The sequence below is a fragment of the Alligator sinensis genome, unplaced genomic scaffold (genome assembly GCF_000455745.1).
Source record: "Alligator sinensis unplaced genomic scaffold, ASM45574v1 scaffold524_1, whole genome shotgun sequence".
Taxonomy (NCBI): Eukaryota; Metazoa; Chordata; order Crocodylia; family Alligatoridae; genus Alligator; species Alligator sinensis.
This window is the reverse complement of record NW_005842747.1, coordinates 501,023-509,033: the sequence shown is the minus strand read 5'-3', so window position 1 is coordinate 509,033 and position 8,011 is coordinate 501,023.

The window sequence follows — 8,011 nt, the reverse complement described above, 5'->3', positions numbered from 1 at the left end:
GCCTAGGGAATGACCTGCTGGGTGGCACGGAAGTGGAAAGGGATCTTGGAGTCCTAGTGGACTCCAAGATGAACATGAGCCGGCAGTGTGACGAAGTCATCAGAAAAGCTAATGGCACTTTATCGTGCATCAGCAGATGCATGACAAAGATCCAAGGAGGTGATACTTCCCCTCTATCGGGCGCTGGTCAGACCGCAGTTGGAGTACTGCGCTAAAAAACTAGCATTTCAGGAGTTTTGTTTTGTGGACAAGAAGTGAAACACATCACAGGAGTCAATTTATCTTGGGCAGCTTGTCAGGGACTCAAGAGTTACCCATAGTTTTCATACACTTAGCTTCATTAGGAATCAAAAGGCACCACCAGATCCTTGCTGATGGTTCTCTTTCTTTTATTAAAGAAGACCTATAAGTTCATCACGGGGGCACAGAAGGGAATTGGTGAGTATTTATTCACCAAGGCGCCCCCGGGGGTTACAAGAAATAATGGCCACAAGCTAGCAGAGAGCAGATTTAGACTGGACATTAGGAAGAACTTCTTCACAGTTCGAGTGGCCAAGGTCTGGAAGGGGCTCCCAAGGGAGGCGGTGCTTTCCCCCATTCTTCTGACCCCAGCTCTCTTTCCTGCCTATGCAGGGGGTCAGACTTGATGACCTATTGAGGTCCCTTCCGACCCTAGCATCTATGAATCTATGAGTATGAAACTCTAGTCAAAACAAAAACTCAGCTCCCAAGAGATCAAGGCCTTGTTCATGCAACACCCTTCATGCAGTTACACATTTAGGACTATTCATCTTCCACCTCTCAGTAGCTCGGTGTGTCAAAATCTCAAGTATATTTTAGTACAATTATAAATCCATGGAGAAGGGGAGCTGCAAGGGAGCACTGGAGTTCATAGATTCATAGATGTTAGGGTCAGAAGGGACCTCAATAGATTGGAAGTTGGTTCCAGATCCTAGTCACCCTGACTGTGAAGTAGTTCCTACGGATGTCTAATCTAAACCTACTCTCCAACAACTTGTGGCCGCTATCTCTTGTTAACCCTGGGGGGTACTAGGGGAAACAAGGTCTCCCCCAAACCCTTCTGGTCCCCCCTAGTGAGTTTATAGACGGACAACCTGTCTGCCTTGAAGGCTGTGATCTTGTGTAATGGCATGTCTCCCTCAGTTCTCAGGCAGTGTCCATCTGTTCACCTTGTTCTTCCTGACAGCCCATCTGCTTTCAGGGCTATATAGAACTCTGTGTGAGAGACCCAGGCTTTTTACAAATCCAATGAAACCCCTGCTGCCCATCTTGACACCTTATAATGCATATATCTATACCTATAAGCCAATTCCCAAAAAGCAGGCCTTTAAATACCATTTCTAAGCCAACAAGCCTGTTTAGAACATGAGGGCTGGCTTTGCTGGTAGCAGCAGCTGTTTGCCATGGGGGCAGTGCTTAGGGGGGTCCCCTTAAAAACTCCCCATCTCCCTCCCACCCACACCCATACCCTGCCCCCCTGAGCTCCACACTCCCACCACCCACCTGGGTGCAGACTCCATGCTTCCAGCCAGCTACAGTGCCTTCCCCACCATCCCTCTCCCTCCCTAGTGCCCAGAGTTAGCTGGACACTGGGAAAGGCATGCAGGACCCTTGGGTGGCAGCAGCAGCACCTCACCTGGAAAGTACATGCTGGTTGGGCTGAATCCTTCTGTGACCCTGGCAGACAGGAAGGGAAGGAAAGGCAGTTGGACAGGGCTATTTGTGCTGCCCTCATGGAGGGAAGAATCAGGCACCCCAGAGCTAAGAGCCCAAGACACGTGCTTAGTTTGCCTATGTGTTAACGTGGCTCTGCTCAGGAAGGAAAAAGCTCCAGTGCAGCCTGCACAGTGGTTTGTCTTGTAATCAAAGAGCAGAGGCTGTTGCTGTGGTTCTGAAGGGCCTAGGCCTGACAGTGCTACAGTGAATGTCAGGAATATTATTCAAGTGCTCTCTAAAAAGGCCAGAATTGAGGTTGCTCTTTGAAAGTATGTTCTTTTATTAAATTGTCCACATATATCTCAGATGCAGAATGTGATAAGGACTGAGCACCCTCACAACCATCAAGAAATAATTGAAGCTGACCTATCAGGTTGCAAGCACTTATCTAGTGGAGAGAGTACAGTTATCCCAGGCCTTTGGACTTTGCTGGTCACCATATGGGGCCAGGAAAGAAATCTTTCCTTTCTTGATGCTATGGGTGTCTGCCTTCTTCTATCCCCTTCTTCATAAGTGTTGGGTGTTGGTGCAGCCTGGCAGGGGGTATGAAACAAGTTGTACTGCTGTTCCTGCCTCGAGTGTCTGCCCTCTCCCCCCACAGGGTCACACCAATGCTGTGTTGGGGTCAGGAAGCATTTCCTCCCCTTGTCAGATAAATAGGAGTGGGGGTAGGAGTGGTGGTGAGGGTTCCTTTCCTCTGCACGGGGGGTCCTGGGCCTCTCCCTTGGATCTCTAGATTTCATAGGCATTAGGTGCTGGAAGGGACCTCGCAAGATCTTTGTGTCTGGCCCCTGGGCAGGGAGTCTGCTGGGGTCAAATGATCCCAGCAAGATAAGTATCCAAATGCCTTTTGAATGACTACAGAGTAGTCCTGAAGGGAGTCTGTTCCATACCCTGGACATTCAGACAGTGAAGAAGGTTTTTTCCTCATGTTCAGTCTCAATAGCCCTTCCATAAATGTGTGGCCATTAGACTTTGTTATCACTTGGCAGGCACTGGTGAACAACTGTTCTCCCAGATTTGGGGGGTAGCCCCCTTATAAATTTATAGGCTACCACCAAGTCCCCCTGAGCCTTCTCTTCACCAGGCTGAAAAGTCCCATGTCCCTCAGCCTCTCCTCAAAAAGCTTGCTCTCTTGACCTTTCATCATGTGGGTGGCTCTCCTCTGGACTCTTTCAAGCATATCCATAGCCCTTCTGCAGTGGGAGGCCCAGCACTGGATGCAGTACTCCAGCTGCAGTCTCACTAAGGCCAAGTAGAATGGGAGGATGGTGTACCTGGTTTTATATGCTCATGTAGGTTTCTAGATGAGTTACAGGACCTCCATCTAACCCAGGAAGTGCGCAGTCCCACCAGAGGAAATGCCTTGTTAGACCTGGTCCTGGTCACAGGCAATGACCTGGTGAGGGGACTGTGGGTGTTCAACCACTTGGGCAATAGCGATCATCACCTACTGGAATTTACCATTCGCCGCAAGGTGTCAAAGGCCTGCAGCAAGGCAGCAGCCCTAGACTTCAGGACTGTGGACTTCCATGAGGTAAGGAGACTAGTCGAGGGGGCAATGAGGTCCCAGAGGGGAGTGGAGGGGAGTTGGAAGTCAAAGAAGAATGGTCGTTCCTTAAGGAGACGATCCTCCAAGCCCAAAGGGTGACAATCCCAATGGGGATCAAACAGGGCAAGAGTACTCAAAAGCCCCCATGGCTCACCAAAATCATCCTGGAATGTCTCAAAGCCAAAAAGGAGGTGTACACCCAATGGAAGGGAGGGGCCATCATCTAGGAGAACTATACCTCCATTGCTCGAGATTGTAGAAGGGCTGTTATGAAGGCTAAGATGGAGATGAAACTGGGACTAGTGACCTGGATAAAAGATTAGTAGAAGTCCTTTGTTAAATACACAGGGGGTAAAAAGAAGGTACAAGGAAATGTGGGGCCTCTGCAGGACATGCTTGGTAATCTGGTGGCAGCACCAGATGGCAAAGCTAATCTCTATAACATATTTTTTGTTTCCATTTTTCTGAGCAGGGACAGGGACATCCCCCCACCAGGATTCCAGACAGACCCAGGGGAGGCACAGTCAGGCCCAACATCAGTGAGGAACTAGTCAGGGAACTTCTGGAGGGACTACACTTGCTCAGATCAGCAGGTCCTGATGATCTTCACCCCAGAATGCTGAGGGAATTGGCAGAGGTCATTGCGGGACCCCTGGAACAGCTTTATGAGCACTTGTGGTGCTCTGGTGTGGTGCCAGAGGACTGGAAAAGGGCCAATATGGTCCCCATTTTCAAAAAATGGAGGAAGGAGGACCCTGGAAACTATAGGCCCATTAGTCTTACCTCAGTCTGGGAAAGCTCTTTGAGAAAATTATCCAGGAACACATCTGCAAGGGACCAGTAGAGGAGATTATGCTCAGGGGCAATCAATATGGGTTCATTAGAGTCAGATCCTGCCAGTACAACCTGGTTTCCTTCCATGACCAGGTCACAAAAGCCTTGGATGCATGTGTCACAGTGGACATAATCTTTCTGGACTTTAAGAAGGCCTTCAACACTGTCTCTCACCCATCCTCATTAAAAAATTAGATGACTGTGGTGTCAACACCTACATAGTCAGATGGGTCACAAATTGGCTGGAGGGCCATACTCAGAGAGTAGTGGTGGATCTGGGCAGTGGGGTTCCCCAGGGCTCGGTTCTTGGGCCGGCACTGTTTAACATCTTGATTGGTGACTTGGACAAGGGGTGAAAAGCACCTTGTTCAAGTTTGCAGATGACACTAAGATGTAGGGAGAAGTGAGCATGCTAGAATAGAGGGACAGACTACAACTAGATCTGGAAAGGTTACAGGGGTGGGCAGATGAGAACAGGATGGGTTTCAACACTGACAAGTGCAAGGTGTTGCACCTGGGGAGGAAGAACCAGCAGCAGACCTACAGGCTGGGGAACTCCTTGCCAGCACAGAGGGAGAAAAGCATCTTGGAGTTGCTATTGATTCCATGAACATGGGCCGCCCATGTGCGGATGCAGTCAGGAAGGCTAACCGCACCTTGTCATGCATCCATAGATGCATCACGAGCAGTTCCAAGGAGATGATCCTCCCCCTCTATGCGACATTGTTCAGGCCGCAGTTGGAGTACTGTGTCCAGTTCTGGGTGCTGCACTTCAGGAGGGATGTGGATAGCATCAAGAGAGTCCAGAGGAGGGCCACCCACATGGTCAGGGGGCAGCAAGGCAGACCCTATGAGGAGAGGCTACAGGACCTGAACCTGTTCAGCCTCCACAAAAGAAGGCCGAGAGGGGATCTGGTGGCCACCTATAAATTTGCCAAGGGGGACCAGCAGGCAATGGGAGAGTCCCTGTTCCCCTGAGCACTACTGGGGGTAACAAGGAACAACGGCCATAAGTTGACTGTGAGTAGATTCAGGCTAGACACCAGGAGGCACTACTTCACAGTCAGGGTGCCTAGCAGCTGGAACCAACTTCCGAGGAAGATGGTGCTCGCCCCTACCCTGGGGGTCTTCAAAAGGAGGCTAGACAACCACCCTTCTGGGGTTGTTTGACCCCAGCATCTTTTCCTGCCCATGGCAAAGGGTCAGACTTGATGATCTGCTTAGGTCCCTTCCAACCCTACCAACTATGAAACTAGGTGAAGACTCCTCCGTGTTTGCTTGCCAGCTACAGCATCATGTTGGTGGCTCATTTTCATGTTGTGGTCAATCAAGACCCCCAAGTCTCTTTTGGTCATGGTGCTAGCAAGCATAGCACTGCTGAGCCTATGATACAGGTTTTTCCTCCCAAGGTGGAGCACCCTGCATTTCACTACATTAAAAACCACCAGGTTTTGGTCCACCCACCTTGCAAGCCTGCCCAGATTGGCCTGTATCCCTAGCCTGTCCTCCAGTGTGGCCACCTTCCCCCATAGTTTAGTGTCATTTGCATACTTTGCCAGTCTGCATCTGATGCCAGAATCCAGATCATTTATAAAGATGCTGAAAAGTACTGGCCCAAGTACTGAGCCCTGAGAGACACTGCTAGTCACCTCACACCATGTTGGTTTGCACCTATCAACTAATACCCTTTGGATCCATCCCCAGAGCCAGTTCCCCAGCCACAAGACTGTGAGATGGTTGAGGCCACAGTTCTCCAGCTTAGCCATGAGGACATCATGTGAGACCAAGTCAAAGCCCATCTGGAAATCCAAGTATATGACATCAACCTCGTCTCTCTTGTCCAGGCAATGCATCACCTGGTCATAGAAGGAGACCACATTGGTAAGGCAGGACCTTCCAGCAACAAAGCCATGTTCACTAGCCTTTGGAAAGTTGCCTTCCACTAGCCTGCTGCTGATGGAACCCTTGATAATTTTCTCCAGGATCTTTCCGAGGATCGATGTCAGACTGATTGGTCTGTAATTCCCTGGGTCTTCCTTTCTTGAAGATTGGGACCATATTGACTCTTTTCCCGTCCTCCGGTACCTCTCCCAAGTGCCATGAGTTCTCAAATATCTCAGAGATAGGGTGTTCTATAATGGCCACAAGGTCCTTCAGGACTCTCAGGTGCATTCCATCTAGGCCCACAGATTTGTGGGTGTCAAACTGTGATGAAGTGGGGCTCCCCGACCAGCCACAGTGCTAGCTTCCACACTTGCCATTGGGAATGCCACCCACCTGACTCTCCTGCCACACCTTGTTGTTAATTAATTAAGTTGTTGATTAAGGTGGGAGGCTACCCATCCTTACCACAATGCCAGGGGGCACCCCTCCGTTCTTCCCCTACACTGCAGCCCAAGCCTCACAGATAACATCCAGATGACCCAATGCTCCTGGCCTACAGCCAGACCAAGCTTAGACCTCATTGTCAGGCCTCAGACACACACACATTCATACCACCCTCCTCTCACTGGGGCCTCTCACACTCCACCCTCTCTCACAGGGTCTCTTTCACACGTCAACAACTTGTACTGCCTTCCTCCCTCTTGGAGCAGGCCTCGTAGGCCATAGGCTTTAGCTAGCTCATACCTTGGGTGGCAGACATACTGTCTTTTGGGCTTCTCTGGCAACCCTCACTGGGGTAGTGGCCAGCCAATTACATGACTAGGTGTAAGCTTGCCCTGGCACCTCCCAGAGCAAGTCTATACATTCAGACTTGCTGTCTAGTTTCCCCGTCACTGGAGTTCCAGACCCTTCCCTCACCGGGGCCCCTCCTCTCTGCCCCCTTTTCTGGGGCCACCTCTCACCAGGGCATTCTTAACCCACACCACAACTGGTGCTCCAGAGTCTTATGGGGACTCTCACAGATATATCCCCTTCCCCATGCTCCCTTTGTATTTTAATCCAGAGGGTCTCAAGACACACTCCGTAGTTGCTAAACTCAGTTGGAAGGGAAGTGTACTGGTCCTTCACATAGAGAGCTAACCCCCACCTCTATTCTTAACAAGGTCTCTCTTGTACAAGGTATAGCCTTCTAGAACTATGGACCAGTCATAGGTGGAGTCCCATCAGGTCTCCATTATTCCTATAAGATCATAATCATTGTCACTCAGGAGGAGGACCAGGTCCTCTTGTTTGTTTCCCAAACTCCTGGCATTTGTGTACAGGCAGCTGAGCCTTCTGTGGGAATCCCTGAGCTTCCCTATGTGCTTGGACATGATTTTCCCTTGGGCTGTCTTTGGAATGGGTTTGTTTGGGCTACCTCACCTGTTAGTACTGTAGTTGTCATGACCTGGGCTAGAACTGTTAATTGACTGCCCATCCCCCACCGATCCTAGCTTAAAGCCCTGCAAAGTTTGTCGGCCATCCTGGCCCAGAAGAGCTCCTTCCCTTTCAGGGTGAGGTGGAGGCCATCCCTCCCTATCAAGCTGATGCCTCTCTCCCTAAAGTGGGCCACAGTTGAAGAAGTCAAACCCCTCATGACAGCACCATCACCAGAGTCTTCTGTTGACCTCTCTGATACACCTCTCCCACTGAGGCCTGTGATTTTTGACTGGGAGGATCAAGTAAAATACTACCTGTGCCCCCAGAACCCTGTAATTATTCATGATCCAATCAGGATTGTTCTGATCCATGTAATTTGTGCCCACATGGATGCACAGTATGGGGTGGTGGTCTGAGGGCTGGATGAGTTTGGGGATCCTCTCCATTACATCTGAGACATAGGCCCCCAGAAGGCAGCAGACCTCATGGGCTAACAGGTCAGGAGACCAGATCATGCCCTCAGTCCCCCTCAGGAGCAAGTTTTCCACCACAATTATTCTGTGCTTTCTCCTGGGTGTGGTTGCT